The following is an 18,121-nucleotide window of genomic DNA, read 5'->3' as shown; positions in this document are numbered from 1 at the left end:
ATGGCCGCCACAAAGAAGCCGGCAGCTGGGTAAGACTGAGCAGGAGGAAGAGGGGAGAAAGTTTCTAAGAGAAAGTTTTTTGGCTGACCCAGGACTTTAAGAGACGCCTAATCCTGAAAACTATGACTTCTTGAACGATACTTTGTTTCCAGAGGAGAATTTTAAGCGGCAAAACTGAGGTGCTGAAAGGGAAAGTTTACTCTCCTTCCCTATGGAATCAACAAATGGCCATTGAGAAACCTGTCTTTTTTTTATAAAAGGTAAAAACTTGGCTTCTTGTTATAAGTGGGAAGGGAGAGGACAAAAAAATATTAAGATCTTGCTGGAGGAGATGCCTTGAAGATTTTGAGACTGGAAATTAATTGCAACAAGGCTCTAAAATACAGATTGGGCTTTTTTTCTTTTCCTTTTTATTGATACCACCCCAGGAAGAGAAAGTGAGAACTTTGTGCTTTGTTTGGACTGATGTCTCTGGGACTTTGGGGAATTGTTCTAACTTTTGAAACATTTTGGTTGCTTTAAGAAGAAGATCAAAGAAAAAAATTACAATGGCTTTATATGTTGATGAACTTAAGGAATATGGAAAAATAAAGAAAGAAAATAAGGACGCTGTGAAGGAAGCCTTCCTTTTTTTAGAAATGGCGCTTGCTATTTATCAGCAAACACAACAACAGATGGAGGAAATAGAAGAAGAAGAAGAAGAAGAACAAGAAGAACAAGAAGAACAAGAAGAAGAAGACGCCATCTTCAGTGAATCTAAAAATTTAATTAAGAGAGAAAGGAGAAAGAGAGGAAGGAAAATGAAGGACTTAAGACTTAAAAAAACACTCAAGAAAGAGAAAAATAAGATGCAAAATCAATACAATGTTACTAAGCAAAATAAAAAGGAATACAACAGAGAGGGGAAGCTAAAAAGGCGGAGGTTATTAGAGGGGGAGGTAAAAAGGCCAGGTGGGATAAGAAAGGAAGGGAAAAGGGGGGGGGAAAGCCACAAAGGTATGAAACAAGATGGGAAAAAAGGAATTTTTTTCAGGGATAAAGGGTGATGTATAATTTCTTTAAAAAAGAAGATTCTGCAAGGTACATAAGATGGTATTGTAGTATTTGTATTAGAAATAGAAAATTAGAATGTTATAAGAATTAATAAAAGATTAAAATATTGAAATGTTTAGTAATGATAGACTTTAAAATTTAACAAAATATTAAAAGGAATGTTTAAAATATTAAGTTTAATTAAAGAGTTTAATTGACTATTGTGTTGATTTTACTATAAACTTATTATTCTAGCATTTGTTTTTTGAAATAGATAATTGGAATGTTATAAGATTTAACATTTAGATTTATTATCTAATTATATTAATTATTTTGGACTTATTATTTTTTTCTCTTTTTAAAAGTTAGTAGGTAGAATGTACTAAGCAGAATCAGATTGGGTACTAGGCATTATTTTAAATATTAATTTAGGGGGAGGATAGAAAAGCATCATACTCTGATCAGTGATTTCAGGAGAAATCCTTTTTTCTTTTTATTGTAGGGAATGAGATAAATGGATAATTTGGAAAGAATGGACAAAAAATACAAATACAATGATTTAAATTAAAATGAATTAAATAAAATAGAATTAAGAAGAATGAAAAGCGGGGAGAAGTTATATAGAAGATATAGAATGGTAAATAAGATAGGTAATGGTATATAAGATGAGCACAAATTTAATTGAGTCCATACAAAGAGAGGTAATCTGGGGCCAAACTACTTTCTTAAAAGAAGTTTTATATTTTTGTGTTTTGTGTGTTTATGTTTGTTTGAGAATTAATAAAACCTCGGAGGAATGTTCGATGAGAATAATGGTAATCAAGTCAGAGAGAAATGTAGATGATGATTATAAATTGGATAAATATAGAAAATAACAATAATAATAATGAAATTGAATACGAAAAGAGAAATAATGAGAAATTTGCTAAGAGATATTTATATGTCCATATGGAAATGGTGTAAAATTGACTTGTAAAATTAATAATGGAAAGAGGTTTTATGTATTCAATGGTTAATGATGGTTTGTTTGTCTTTAAAATTAATAAAATTTGTTCCAAAAAAAAATCCACACAAGCCATGCTGCAGCAATTAACTGGACAGGACAGGATAAGGAATTGCAGACTTCAAAGGCCAACAAAACATACAGTTGGGAAGCCGCCAGGAACCCAGATAAGCTTGGACAAAACAAGATAATACACTATTTGTTTCTAACAAGTTGTTGTGCGCAAACTCCCTTTTTAAACACTGTGTTCCCAGCTTCTCAGCCTCCCCCTCGGAATCAAATTCCAACAGGGGCATGATATCTAGCTACTTTTAGGAATCAGAGTATATGAATTTATTACTGTTTTATTAGTGTCCATGTGTATCAAAGGAGATTGTGAATTTTTGCTTAAACACTATTTATAAAACTATATTTTCTATTTCTATTTTAAATTATCATCCTTTTCATATTCTTGGTACTAATATAATACTTCAAATTTGATCTTTGAATGTAAATAAAATTTAAACTTGAATTCATAACCCCCATTTTTCTGTGCTGGATTGAATTTCCTAATGAATCTGTTTTTCCAAAACCTGTTTTCAAAGCCTTTTTAATCACACAAACAGTATATGTTGCTTGTTGTACATATTCAGTTTTTGAAATGTATATTAATAAGCAGAAGGTAAAATTGAGTTAGACAATTTGCTTTCTTTTTTGTATTTAAATACACTTGGAAAATTCCATCTTTCCAGAAATGAAAAATGATTAATACAAAAACAATAACAACAGCAGGATCATGCTACACACATTGTATACTTGTTATAAGACTATACCAATATATATGTATACAAGCTTAACATTTATTAAATACAACAGAGCAAGAATGTTTAAATGCATTAAGAAAGAAAATTACAGTGTAGAATCTCCACCATATCTGCAGACGGGTTTATAAACAAACAGTATCATTAATTTATTGATGAAACTGGACATTTGTAAGCAACTACTTCTTCCCCAAACTCCTTTTGAATCCTATATAAAGAAGGATTGTGGAAAATGCCTTCACTTTGTTCAATTCAATTATCTGCTGTGGAGTCTGAAAAAAAGGAAGAAAGAAAATAATTAGGAAGAGAAAGTTTATAGGGAACAATACTCTGAGAAACCCAAACTTTTACTTTTGCCCTATACTTAAGCCCTCTGTATAACTTGAAACAAACATACACAGACACATGTGCCACAGTTTCAGCAACTGACAGGTTGATGAGTACAAAAATGCTTTAAAAAAAACCTCCTTGGAGTAAATAGTCCACAGGGGAACCAACTGCTTTGTCATCCATTTTGAGTCTCATTTCTCAGCCTACCCAATAGCCTCCCAAGAGGTTTCTTGATCAGACAACAATCCTCCCTTCTCTGTTTCTCCCAACCTTTCCTTCCAACTTCCCCCATCATTTTTGCTTCCCTCCCAGGAAAATGCTGTTTTTACTTGTGCTGTGCCTGGGGCTCTGTAAAAGATGGGGAGGGAATGTATGACAAAAGTTGTAAGGTGCTCCAATTGAGAATAAGGGGGCTGATCCTCATAGACTGCCTCAGGCAGTAACTTTCTGCCTCCCGAACTACTCATAAACTCTCACATGTAATCTCTTTGAACAGCAGGATATGTGGAAGGAAGAAAAGAGCTCTGACAAAAAAAGAGTCTGATTTCACAGTAGAAATAGATTTGGAATTATATGTTCACAATACTGAAGAAGAATTGGCAACATTTGAGAGCAGCAGCATGGTGAGCTGGTGACATAGGATTTGTTTTCGGCTTTGTCTAGTGGTGCCTTGTTTCCATGCAGTATACATCTCTATCAAAAGTTTAGACAAAGGCCATTTAGCCATATATATATCTGTGCTCCTTGCCAATCTCAAGGTTGGGCTAAAAAGTAAATTGGGATAGAAAAAAGATCATGATGGATCAGAGTACACATAATCCAGAATACTTTTCTAACAGTCACCAACCAGATTCATGCTGGAAATACATAAGAAACACATAAATGCAAGATATTCACTCATTACAATTTGAGTCCAGTAATTAGGTCTGGTCTTTCCATAGAGAATGTATATTCTTTTCCCCTCAGTAACAACTCTATAAGGCAGTTTTCTGAGACAGTGAGTAATTCGCCTGTCACTCAATGAGTTTATATAGTTGAGCACAGACTTGATTTTGGATCTTTCCAGTCCTTGTCTAACATAGCAGCTTAAGCAATACTGAACTCTGGCTTTCTATGAGCTAGTACCAAGAATCTTACATTATCAATATTGAAGCCATCATGACCAGTAGTCAGTGATAGCCACTCTCCTAGGTACCTTAATATTCACTACTCTGCAGTTTAGTACTTGAGATATAAAAGAAGAAACTTCTCCATATCCACATTTCTGCACTCATGTTTCAACTAAGGTATAAGTATTATCTATAACCTTTTAATTATTGCTGGATAGAAATGGGAAGATATTTTTCAGGAACCCCATTTTTAGGCTGAAAAATGGGGGGAAAAACACAGCTGAATTTTGTTTGAGATGCATATGTGGGAGAATAGAATCGGCTTCATTTCCAGGAAGGTATAAAATCTCCCATTGAAACAGCAATAAGGGGAGGTATATGATTAAATGGTTTCATCACACACAAAATTTAAATAGATAATGCACACACTTCTTTATGTGTACTTGCCATATCAAAGAGACCATGGAAGGATGCACAGATTGTCTTGTTTTATTTTACTTGCTTTAAGCAAAGTTAATACTCCTTTTCTTCTACATATTGATTCATTAGTTTCCCCAAAACATTCACACAATTAAGTTGCTTAGATATAAAAGTTTATATAAAGCATGTTTTTGAATGGCTCAGGGGAAAGATAGTATTTTATCAATGCACACTTATTAATATATACACATTCCGAAGCAACTATCACATAGATAGATGTGTGTGTGTTAACTAGATAGATCAATTATGTACCAATAAAGTGAAGAGAAAATTGGGAGCCCCTGAAGAGTTCAATTCTATATAAATCCATAGGAAAACTTGGCTGGTATCCCAAGTAGTTTAAACTCCTCAGGAAGCCATTTGGGATTCAGCTAACCATGGACTGAATCTATAATGCAATCCCCTACAGCACAGAAGAGGAGGAGATACTTTAATTCTGAACAGGCATATACAGCAAATCATCTGGTGGAAAGCTGCCTCTTGAACTCATTTACATAAATAAGCCTTAACTGTAAGACTTCAGCTTTAGCCAAATCACAATGTTTTTATCCTCTGCCTAAACTTAGTTGCAAGAAATCTTTGGAGCCCTAAGAATGGCACCCATTAAGAGACAGGTACAATTTGCAGGTGACAGAATAACTCTAGGACCCAAGTGTCTATGGAAATCCCCAGTCATCCAGGTCATGGTTGTCCCAAAGGTGCTTTTTTTCAAGAGGCAACTGGACTTTCTTGTTTTTCTTTGAAGATGTTTCACTTCTCATCCAAGAAGCTTTGTCAACTCTGACTGGATGGTGGGGAATGGAAGGATTTATACTCCTTGCAGACAGCTGTTCATTTGCATTCTTTTAGTGGGTTGTTAAGGTCACCTGGAGGTTTATCTATGTCATAGGGTCATCTGAGTGGTGCAAATTGGTGTGGAGCCTTCTTGTTACTGTTGAAAGAACTGTGTTGTAGATTGGAGATAGATCTTCAACTTTGAGTCCAGTACTCTTCAACATCCTCATAAATAATCTAGATGAAGGGTTAGAAGGGGAACTCAAATTTGCAGACAATACCAAGACTCAAGATTCATAAGGATGTTACTAGACCTGAGCATTGGGCAATATTTTACAAAATGCAATTCAGTAGTAAGAAAAGTAAGATCCTATACGTAGGCAAGAAAAACCAAATGCACAAATATAGAATAGTAACTGTGAGAGGGATCTAGGAGTCTTAGAGGACAACAACTTAAGTATAAGCCAGTGGTGTGCTGCAGCTGCCAAAAAAGCCAATACAGTCCTATGCTGCAACCACAGAAGGATAGTTTTAAGATCATGAGAAGTGGTAGTACTGTTTTATACTGCCCGAGTAAGACTACATTTGAAATACTGCATGTAGTTCTGGTCATCACAATACAAAAACAATGTTAAGACCCTAGAAAGAGTGCTGAGAAGAGCAACAAATATGATAACTATATAATTGATGGAACTACATACGTGTAGTCTAACCAAGAGAAGGACAAAGGGAGATATAGAAGCAATCTTCCAGTATTTAAGGAGCTGATACAGAGAAGAGGTCAACCTATTCTCAAAAGCATTTGAGGACAAGGCAAGAAGTAACAGGTGGAAGGTCATTAAAGAGAGACAAAGCCTAGAACTAAGGAGAAATTTCTTGAACAGTGAAAACAATTAGTGGAACAGCTAATGTCCAGAACTTGTGGACCCTCCATCACTAGAGATTTTCAACAAGAGACTGGACAACTATGGTCCAGAATGGTATAGGGTTTCCTGCTTGAGCAAGAGTTTGGATTAGAAGATCTCCAAAGTCCCTTTCAACCCTATTATTTTATGTTCTATTCTATATGTTATTCTCATACTCACTTAAAACATGCATTGTCTTTAATTTATAAACTCTTAGTGAAATAAAACTTAGAATCAGTTCAAAGATTGTTTGATTAAATGCCTGCAAAATTTGAATAAAGTAATAGAGATGGAACAATGAGAATTTCAATGAAAGAAGTAGATTAAATACTATTTGCATATTATACTTATATAAAATCAGTGCAAGATGTTCTATTGTTGGTATATTATTCCAGCTTTGATCACAAAAAGGAATAAGTCATTCTCTAAAAGTGTTGGAAATTTAATCAGCTTAGAATCATTTGGTGGAAATGCTGTAAATTTTCAAAAATGGTTCATATGAGAATGAAGCAAATTTTGGAAGTTGAATTCCCTATGCAATATGTGATATTTTATAAATTTTAGTAAATTGTATTCTTCATCATATAATGAATTAGCTTTCTATATGCTAAATGCATCAAACTTCTTATATTAAATGATGTTTGATTTCTTCTTTGGAATAATACTGTAGATAAACAAGCTATAGTAGCATACTTATACAATACATATACAATATACACATTGAAGATCTTCATTTTTTACAGACCATTTGGAAACTTAATATAGCAGTGTTGCCTGAGTAAAGTGTTTTCTTTTCTTTTGTTTTGTTTTAATGTTTTGTTTTGTTAGTTTACATGTAAATCCCCTTAAAAGAAATAGTACATAAGAATATGTATAAATAAATAAGTACAAAAATAATATTCTGTGAAGAATAATCCTTGACTTTTGAAATAATCTCTTATACTGTATATCTGTGAAGTATAATTGCACGTAGCTTAAGGGTTTAGGCGGGGTTAGCTCACAACATTTCAGAGCAATGCTTTTGTGATATTTTAATAGATGGACACATTATAGTATTGATTTGCCATTACATAACTCTAATCTATATTTCTTTGATGGGATCCTTGGTGCTCTGAGCATGATTGTTACCAAGCTTTGAAAGGTCCAAGGACTCCACAGTTCAATCCTGAACTTCCTGTTTGAGGCAAAACTAATTTAAATAGCTGTTATTTTCTTTTATTAGTTAAATATTATAAGGCACATGTTTTCATTGCAAAGTATCCTAGCTAACTCTAATAACTTCTTTTTTAAAAAGATTATGTAGCAGACAATTTGAAAAGTATTTAAAAACGAGTCATTGTCAATGTCAGACAGTGATTTGTTAAATTATTGTAAGACAGAAAGAAAAGGTGTCTTAAACCACTTTGATAAGTTTTGATAAGTTTCACACAGGACAAAAAAATCATATTCCACTTTTGATAAATACATCCATTGGACAACTTTCATCTCTTTAGTACATTTAGGCTATGGTTACGTTTACTGCAAACCAATGAAATTACAAAGTAACAACTACTGTTTTTATATGCACTAGAGCAGGGGTGTCAAACACAAGGCCCGCGGGCCAAATCCGCCCGCCAGACCTCGTCTGATGGCCCGCGGTGCCGCCGCCAGCCTTGCAGCCTCCCCTTTTTTTCAATGAATTTACTCCGTGCCTGCACGGAGTAAATTCATTTTAAAAATGGCTCAAGTTAAAAAATAAAAATTACTTACCTTCCGGGACCTGGCCCGACTTCTTCCTGCCCCGCACTGCTCCCTGGGTGTCGGACGTGACGTCATCACGTGACGTCCGCCCGACATCTCCAGGGATCAGAGGAGCGCAGGACGCCGCGGAGAGGAGAAAGAAGAAAGAAGTAAAAGAAAGAAAGAAGTAAAAGGTAAGTAAAGTAAATGGAGGGGGCAGATGGCTGGGCACTATAAAAGGGGGCAGATGGCTGGGCACTATAAAAGGGGGCAGATGGCTGGGCACTTTAAAAGGGGGCACATGGCTGGGCACTTTAAAAGGGGCACATGGCTGGGCACTATAAAAGTTAAAAAAGGTAATGCCTTGTGTTTTCCATATATTTAATAAACAGTGTTTGGCAATATTTGTATGTTTAAAAAAAAAATTAATGTTTGTTACCAAAAACATTTTTCAATACATTGTACAATAATTGTACATTTGAATATCTACTTGTCATTATTCTGACTATGTTTCTGCTTTCAGAGCTAGTTATTACTTACATTATTACAAAAACAGTAATAATTGAATGCAGTGACATTAATTTATGATAATAAAGAGTAGACACATAGACCTACAGATACAACCGGCCCTTTGATGGGGACCAAACTGCTGATGCGGCCCCCGATGAATTTGAGTTTGACACCCCTGCACTAGAGAAAAAAAAAGTTTTTTTTAAAATTATGAACAATACATTTTCACTCAGAAGTATGTCAAAATCATTATTTGCTTTGTTATTTTCTGTCCACTGAAATCAATGACCCAGAAAATAGTGGGTGAGAATATCCAGGTATGGAAACTGTGTTACTGCTTTGAATAACAATATTGGATATTTATGTTTTAACTTAAAATATATTTTGGATAGGGTCTTTCCAAAATGTGGAATCTGTAATGATTCTCATGAATATCTAAATAAATAACTTCCTAAATAAAAAGATCATATATTATTTCCAGAAAGGAAGGAAGCACAGAAGGAGAAATATATAGCAAAGGTGGTAAGTATAGGGATTTTCCAGAATTTATCACTAATCCCAGTGCAAAATTCAGAACAGTCTATTCTAATCAGTTGACCTGATTTAAACAGAATGAGTTCCAGCCAAGTTTTAAAATGTTGAGAGGAGAGAAGAATATAGGATTGTTTAAGGTGGTGATAGATAAATGATAGATAGATAGATGATAGATAGATAGATAGATAGATAGATAGATAGATAGATAGATAGATAATTGATAGATTTTGTTTATTTAGCATATGGCATGTTTTCCCAGGGATCACTGAGGTGGCTGGCTGTCACTGTGAAAGGATTTTTGGGGGGGCGGTGTTATCTTTACCTGTGGACACCTGAATGCCAGTAGGAATTTGGGGGAGGCTCCTTTCTTGTTCCTACATGGTTTATTCACTCACAGAAATCAAGCTGCTGACCTCAGCTACCTCAGCAGTGCACAGATCCAGTGTCTTACCACGTGACCAACCGCGGCCCCAATTGATAGATGATAGATATATAGATGATAGATAGATAGATGATAGATAGATATAGATAGATAGATGACAGGCAGGCAGGTAGGTAGGTAGGTAGGTAGATGATAGAGATTTAAGGAGAGAAAACTGGTACAAAGGAATATGGAGATATGAACATCTTACTTAAGCAAGATAATCAAACAAGATTATGGCAGCTATTTTTTTCTTTTTTTATCCCCAGCTATATCTCTCTTTTCTTATTTGTGTGCATATGAGACAAGAGAAACCAATTTACCTATTTTCTATGAAGAAAGCATCAGAGTGTAGAGGTAGAAAATCAAAGCTAGAAATAGATTATTTTTCCCCAAGTAACAAACTTAAAACATTGTGAAAAGTTAAAATGATTTAGAACACCCAACTCAGAGTGGCTATGCTTGGTTGTTCCCGAAATATGTGTGAGGTGACTGCACACATAGAGCTACTGCAGTGATCAGGAAAATTGTGCTGTAACAGCTTTTTTTCATTGTTATTTTCATTTCAGTGTATGGATGGGCTTGTTCTATCCTGTACAGTCACCATCTCTTTTACTTTCTGCAGGGAAGGGTGCATGTATTTACCATATCTTACAATGACTTGTGTTGTAGAAGGAATGTGATTTCTACTCTATTTAATATTAACATTTCTCTCATCTTACTTAATTTTTTTCCTTAGTTGAATTATCATCTTCAGGCCATTTAACAGTCTTAGAATTATGATGGGCACATCGCATTCAATGAAGACCAGAGAAATTCTTAATTTCAACATTGAGAATATGTTTTATATATTAAATATTTATAATATTTAAGTAGCATTTGATGATACACAGAAATTGATTGCAAATTCAAGAGTTGATGCATCCTATCCCACTCCAATATTTCCTGAAATATTCTCTTTCATGGATTTTCCTGAAAAGATCCCTCCAATATTTCTTGAAAAATATCTTTCTCCTTTTTCTAGCTATTTGTTGCACAAACCAGCAAACTCAAGAGGAAATGTTTTTCTCCTTCCTGGGTCATCCAGTAAGAAAGAAGTTTTTTTAAATAGTTGCATTCAGTTTTTGTGTTTCATCATTTTATCTGTACACCACCCAGAGTCCATGGCATCTGTGAGATGATGGCTTTCTTAATGTGATGATTGATAAACAGATAGATGATAGATAGATAGATAGATAGATAGATAGATAGATAGATAGATAGATAGATAGATAGATAGATAAACAGACAGGGATAGGTAGATAGGTAGGTAGGTAGGTAGGTAGATAGATAGATAGATAGATAGATAGATAGATAGATAGATAGATAGATAGACAGACAGACAGACAGACAGACAGACAGACAGACAGACAGACAGACAGACAGACAGACACTAGTCTATTTAATTCAATAGAGATTCATGCCCAATGTCCTACCAGGTATCATTCTCAGAGCTACCAGTTGACTTCTCATATAATAGATTGAAATATTGCCTTCAATTTACATTAAACATCTTAAATATATATTGCATAATGTTATGTTTAACAATCCAACTTTATCTACTCACTTCATTGGACAACTATTTAATTCAAGTTTATGCTTCAACTATTAATGTAGAAGAGCTTGATAAGTTTTATGATCAAGTTCAGTCTGTTATTAACATAATATCCAAGCAATAATATGAATTACCAGTCAGGCTCAAAATGTAATTCACCTTACAGTCTTTGTACAAAAGCTTTGTAACTTCTACACCAAACCAACCAACAACCACCCACCTTGTCTTCCTTATTTTCAAGGTAGCCTGCAATACATAATTCCTAATTGCTGCTAAAAGCAAGGTTTTATACCTGGGCAGAAAAAACCAAAGATACAGTACAGATCAAGTGAAACCTGGTTCTAAAATATTAACTGTGGGAGGAACCTTGGAGTCCTAGTGAACATGAGTCAGCAGCGTGCAGCAGCGACCAAAAAAAAGCTAATACAATCCTTTGTCATATAAACAGAGTGATAGAATCTAATTATTAATACCACATTATAAAGCCTTAGTATGGCCACACCTGGAATACTGCATCCAGTTTTGGTCACCACATTAAAAAAAAAAGATACTGAGATTTTGAGAAAAATGCAAAGAAGATCAACTAAGATGATTAAAAACCTGGAGACTAAAACATATGAAGAATGGTTGCAGGGTTTGGGTTTGGCTAGTCTAGAGAAAAGAAGGAAGAAGCATGATAGCAGTATTTCACTATTTGAGAGGCTGCCAAAAAGAGGGGGGTGTCAATTTATTTTTCAAACTAATCGAGGAGTGAAGCAACTTGGAATTAAGGAGAGATTTCCTAACAGTGAGGACAATTAACCAATGAAACAACTTGCCTTCAGAAATTGTGGGTGCTTCATCACTGGAAGTTTTTAAGAGGAGACTGGATAGTTACTTTTCTGAAATAGTATAGGTCTCTTGCTTGAGTAGGGGGATAGACTTGAAGACCTCCAAGGTCCCTTCCAGTTTTATTCAGATTAACTGAATTATTGACATCTTGACTTCCTATGTCTGATCCAGCCACATAACCTCTAAACTAGATTTATTTGTTAATAAATGTTGATAGAAAAAATGCTTCTTTCATTTCTTGTCTTCATAAGAAAGCTCATTAGTGTTATGGAGGACTATAAGGAAATATCATTTGTATGATTGATCAAGAAAATAAAGGAGAAACATAAAGAAAGCCAGTGGCAATGCTAGCCATACTTTAACAACACCTTCATGATATATGTGTATGCCTACATCTTTCTGCGTGTGTCTTTGTATGTATGTATGTATGTGTGTTGTGTATGTGTTCATAAAAATATGAAACCTGAAGGGTTGCTTATGATATTTTTCTTGTATTAGCTAGGAGATTAGATCACTTGCTTCAAATGTATTATCTCTATCTATAATTAAACTTCCTTTAAAATATAACAAATTTTGGTGAGATTTTGGTGAATTTACAAGTTGTAGGTATCGTTGGAAGGTTATATTGGGTTGAACATTTTCTTTTATATCACTTAGAATAATATCTAAGCCTGTTTAGTTAAGGTCAAATCTCCTTTCAGTCAAACTGATCTTCATGACTATATATTCATATGTGTATATGTACAGAGAGAGAGAAAGAGAATAATTATCATTTTTCACAGATTCAAAAACGCATATAAGAATGTGTACATAAGAACAAACTCAGAGACAAAGTTTAAACATTAATATTTTCAAAAAGGTGTTTGGGAATGCAAACTTTTTGCCTCCCTTAAAATTTAGTTTAATATAGTAGTAATATAGCATGGTTCAGCTTTGTTAATGTCTAGGATTTCGATTCTGAAAGCTCTGTTGGAAGAATATATGAGTTGACATTCTATATATCAGAAAGACACTAGGTCAGGGAAGGTTGGAACAGATTAATACATGAATACGTGAAAAACTGATACAGAATGGAAATCAACATTCTGCACTAATGCTCCAATTTTATCTCAATATCCATTTGTTCTTTTTGGATTTCAGTAACCTTCAAATTCTGTCATTAAATAATGCATAGTATAAGATTAGTGAATGTCTCCTGGAAATGCAGCAGTCCATTCTTTCAGATTTTCATTAACATGACTTTCACAATTTTTTCAGTAGGAATACCAACATTGGGGCCTTTGCCAAATCAGACTTAAGTCATATACTTTCCTCTACATAATACATTTGTGCATAGCATACCTAGAAAAAGAATAATTATGGTTTTCTTCTGAGAAATAAGAATTTAATTGTGCTAATATGCTCACTATTGTTAATCACTTGAAATGATCATTGTTCTTCCATTATTGTTGAATTTCTTGTATCTCCATCTATTTTGAAGTGCACATAGTAGTATCATAATGGCTATAAATGAATGTCTACACTGCAGTTAGTATATACAACTGATCATATTCCCCTTCTTTTAAGTAAGCCCTTGTTGTACCAGTCTGGACTAGGTAACACCAGAATTTTATTTCCTCCCTCCCTGGAAATATGATTTCTAAGCATCAAACTTTTAACAGTGGAGTACACCAAAAAACAAGATTTTCATAAGAGGATTGTCTAACCAGATTTATTAAGAGAGAAAAGATATTAAGTTACAGTAGCTGAATACTTTGATCTTTTTGAATCTGATATATTTCAGAATTAACTGAGGGTAGGGATAAAGCTTTCTTTATTCTCTAGTAACCATAGGGATGAACAGGAGGTATCCATTTTCCTGATAATGAAACATCAGCAGATGTTTTGGTCTTGCAATATTTTTGGCAATATAATCTAGCAATCCACTTGCTTCCCAGGCACCGAGAAGACTATAATATGGAATCTGCTAACATAACCTCAACATTATATTATGCAGCTTAAATAAAAGAAACAATCTATTTTAACCACACAAAACAATTTGGGAATTAAATATATGGGAGAGAAAATGTAAGTATTCTTAGTTTCTGTGCAAGCTTCTCAACTTTAGATTTTATTTTTTTTAAAAAAGATACTATGGTGTTTCTCATAAAATAAGGCCGGGTCTTATTTTTTTTGAGTCCCCCCAAAACAGCTAGGCCATCTTTTGGGGGGTGACTTAATTCCTTCCCTTGCATCCTTGCCTAGAGCGCCCTGTGGGCAGCCATGCCTCACTACCAGCCACTCCTAACAGGCGATCATGGCAGAGCATGGAGAGCTTCCCTACTGTTAGTGATATACACCCTAGCAGAATCTGCACGGCAGTCAGGCAGGCAGGCAAATATGTGAGACAAATGTTTTTGTAGCTTACACTCAGTAAAACAGATACAATGTGCTAGTTAAATAGTTTATTCCAGTAAGATTTATAGCATAGTCAAACAGTCCATATATCATACACTAGTTCAGTCCGTCCGGGGATTATTCAGTTGCAAAGTCCAGTGTCGAAAAAGAGGTCAGTAAACTTACAATATCAGTCCAGTAATATATCTCTTCGCAGTAGAGATATGAAGAAGTAAAACCTCCTTTCTTCCTTCAGCAACAGCAGAGAAACACGCAGTTATCAAACCATCAATCCATCATTGTCTGCAAGCAATCCAGTAAGCCAGGCAATCAATCAAGTTCTCTTGCTCCCTCTTATGGTGCTTTACAGCCGCACCCAAAATTACATGCTTTGCAGTTAAAGTGACACACACTTAAATTCACTATCATAGTCTATATATATTATTTTACCCAAACTACGTTAGGTAACCTATGTTATTCCTAACATTCTCCCCTTTTGGGTAATATAATAATATATATATCTATTTACAACTTCAAACCATAGTTGTCACAACTTTCCTTATGTTTGACTGAACGTTGGGCTTTTGTAAACTGATCAGCAATATTTTCTTCAGTCATGCAATATTCCAATCTTATTAAACCATTTTTTACAGATTGTCTTACATTCAGATATCTAAGATCTGTATGCTTAGATCTCATTTTTACAGCAATATTTGTAGCCAACTGTATGGCTGCTTGATTGTCCTCATAAACTACAATGGAATCTTTAACAGTTATTCCCATATCTAATAACAACTGTTTATACAGAATTAAATCAGTACATAATAAAGATAGACATGAAAATTCTGCTTCCATTGTGGACATACTTATGTGTTGTTGTCTAATTGACCTCCAACCAATCAGTGCTTTTCCTAAAAGTATAGCCGTACCTGAAGTTGATTTCCTAGTGTTTATGTCTGTTGCAAAACTTGCATCAGCATATGCACTTAAAATCAGATCATCTTTTGGCTCCAAATACAATGCATAGTGCATTGTCCTTTTAAGATATCTTAATATACGTTTTATCACTTGCCAGTGTTGTTCAGTGGGTTCAGCGTTGAATCTTGCCAATTGATTAACACCAAAAGCAATATCTGGCCTTGACCAATTACTAATATATGATAAACTACCAATTAGTGATTGATAAATAGTCTTATTGAATTTTGGACTTTGAGCATCAGTGTGGCCAAATTCCTGACTCATTGGAGTTTTAGCCGGTTTACAAAGTTCCATCTTGTATGTTTTTAGTAATTGATAAATCTTATCCTCTTGAGATATCTTATAGCCACTTTTGGTTTTATTTATTGTCAATCCTAGATACTGTTTTATCTCTCCTAATTGCTTTAATTTTATCCTCTTACCTAATAATGATATTATTTCAGTAGCTTCATTATTAGTTTTTGTAATTAAGGCAATATCATCTGTAAACAACAATAATAATGACACTGTTCCATTTTTCTCTTTCTTAAATACACATGGATCAGCTAAACCTGCTTTAAACCCTATATTGTTTAACTCCTTAACAATATATTGGTTCCATTCGTAACCAGATTGTTTTAATCCATAGAGACTCTTTTAAAGCTTCCAACAGTCATTGTTTGTTTTATCATCCTTAATTCCTACAGGTTTCTTTAGGTATATAGTGTGCTGCAATGGTGCATGCAGATAGGCAGTTTCTACATCTAAGTGATTTATAATATAGTTCTTCTCAGCTGCCCACACTAAAGCTGCTCTCAAGGTTGTTGCTTTTAGACTCGGTGCAAATACTTCATCATAATCATATGCAGTTTGATTAAATCCTTGAGCTACCAACCTAGCTTTATGGGTAACAGTCCCATTTTTACCTGTTTTTAATTTAAATATCCATTTACAGCCAATGGACTTTTCTCCTGGAGGTAATTTAACATTTTCATAAACTTCCATTTGTTTTAATGAATTTAATTCTTTCTCCATTGCTCTTTGCCAATTTTCTTGTTCCTTTACTGGATACATTCTAAGTTCATCAACAGTAGTTGGAACTTTACTAACTTGGCAAACTACACTTGCTTGGTACCTGTCAGGTGGTCTGGTTTCACGTGTTGATCGTCTAGGTATTACAGGGCTTACAGGTGGACTTTCATGTACTACCTGTTCCTGGTTATCTATTTCTTCCTGTTCTGGTCCTATGTGCTCTTCCTGCACTTCCTCTTTAATTGTACTCTTCTTATTACTGATATGTGATTTTGGTCTTTTGTAGGTTTCTATTATTACTTCCTTACTTGAATCTTGCTCCAGTTTATCCCATCCTACATGTTCAAGGAATTGTGCACTAGCACTACAGTAAACTTTAGGTGTACGTTTTTCCCAGAATCTGTATGATTTGTGATTAGATTCATAACCTACAAAGAATAACTTTTTAGCCCTATGCTGCCCCTTATGTCTCAGTTGTGTAGGAATATGCACCCATGCTGGTGCTCCAAATGTGTGCATGTAGCTTAGGTCAGGTTTTCTACCATGCCACCGTGTGAATGGTAATTCACCTGTTGTTGAGTTAACAACATTATTCAATGTATGATTACCACACATTATTGCTTCTCCCCACAAAGTTTCAGGTAATCCTGAATCCGACAACATAGTACGAGCCATTGCCTGTATTGTTTGGCCTCGTCTTTCTATAAAGGAATTATGTTGTGGCCTATATGGTGCAGACTTTTTATGTTCAACACCTGCCATCTTCAGTCTATTTTTGAATGTATTGTTTATAAATTCCATAGCATTATCAGTTACAAGAGTTACTAGTTTCCTTTTAGTTTTTCTTTCTGCAAACTTCAACCAATTAAAGAAATTCTGATATGTTTCCATTTTACTCTTCATTAAATAACAGAAACCATATCTAGAATAATGATCCATTATGCTTAGTATATAATGAGCACCTCCCACACTTGGTTTTTTAGGACCTTTAATATCAGCAAATATGACCTCTAGAGGCTCTTTTGTCTTAAATCCATTTATTCTATTTTCTGGTATTACCTTGCTTTTTTCTTGACTGCAAGCATTGCAGTGCAAATACTTACTGCAAGGCTTTAGTTTTATACCTTCAGACAGTTCAACCGTTTGCTTGAGCATTTTAAAATTTATATGCCCTAAACGTCTGTGTAACAAATGTATGCATTCATCATGAGTTTATTATAACATTATTATAAACTGTGTTAGCTACCTCTAATTAATTATCATTTAACACATACAATTCACCTTTTAAAGTTGCAGTCATTTTTTTACCTTCTTTTTCTATTATGCAGTTTTCTCCCCTAAAGGTAACTACATAACCTAGTTTAACCAAAACTCTAACTGAAAGCAAATTAAACTTAAGTTGTGGTACATATAACATTTTTACATTTTCTTTTATGCAAGAACAATGTGCAATACCTTCACCTTTTGCTTTCATTTTCCAGCCATTAGCTAACGATATCTGCTGTGAACTCGTGGACATCTTAACAAATCTTTTCTTATCTTTCGTTATGCAGTGCGATGCTCCACTATCTACAACCCATAAATTATTATTCACAGTTTCGTTGCTATACATGGCTAACTCTAAGCATTTTTCATTCTTTTGATGCCTTTTAGCATTCTGGCTGGCATTGTGGCGTTTTCCTTTCTTGCAGAATCTAGCCAAATGTCCTTTTCC

The sequence above is a fragment of the Notechis scutatus genome, chromosome 5, assembly GCF_049901735.1.
Source record: "Notechis scutatus isolate UNSWTSFEM ecotype Mainland chromosome 5, rNotScu1.2, whole genome shotgun sequence".
NCBI classification, from domain to species: Eukaryota; Metazoa; Chordata; class Lepidosauria; order Squamata; family Elapidae; genus Notechis; species Notechis scutatus.
Note: the sequence above shows the minus strand (reverse complement) of the source record.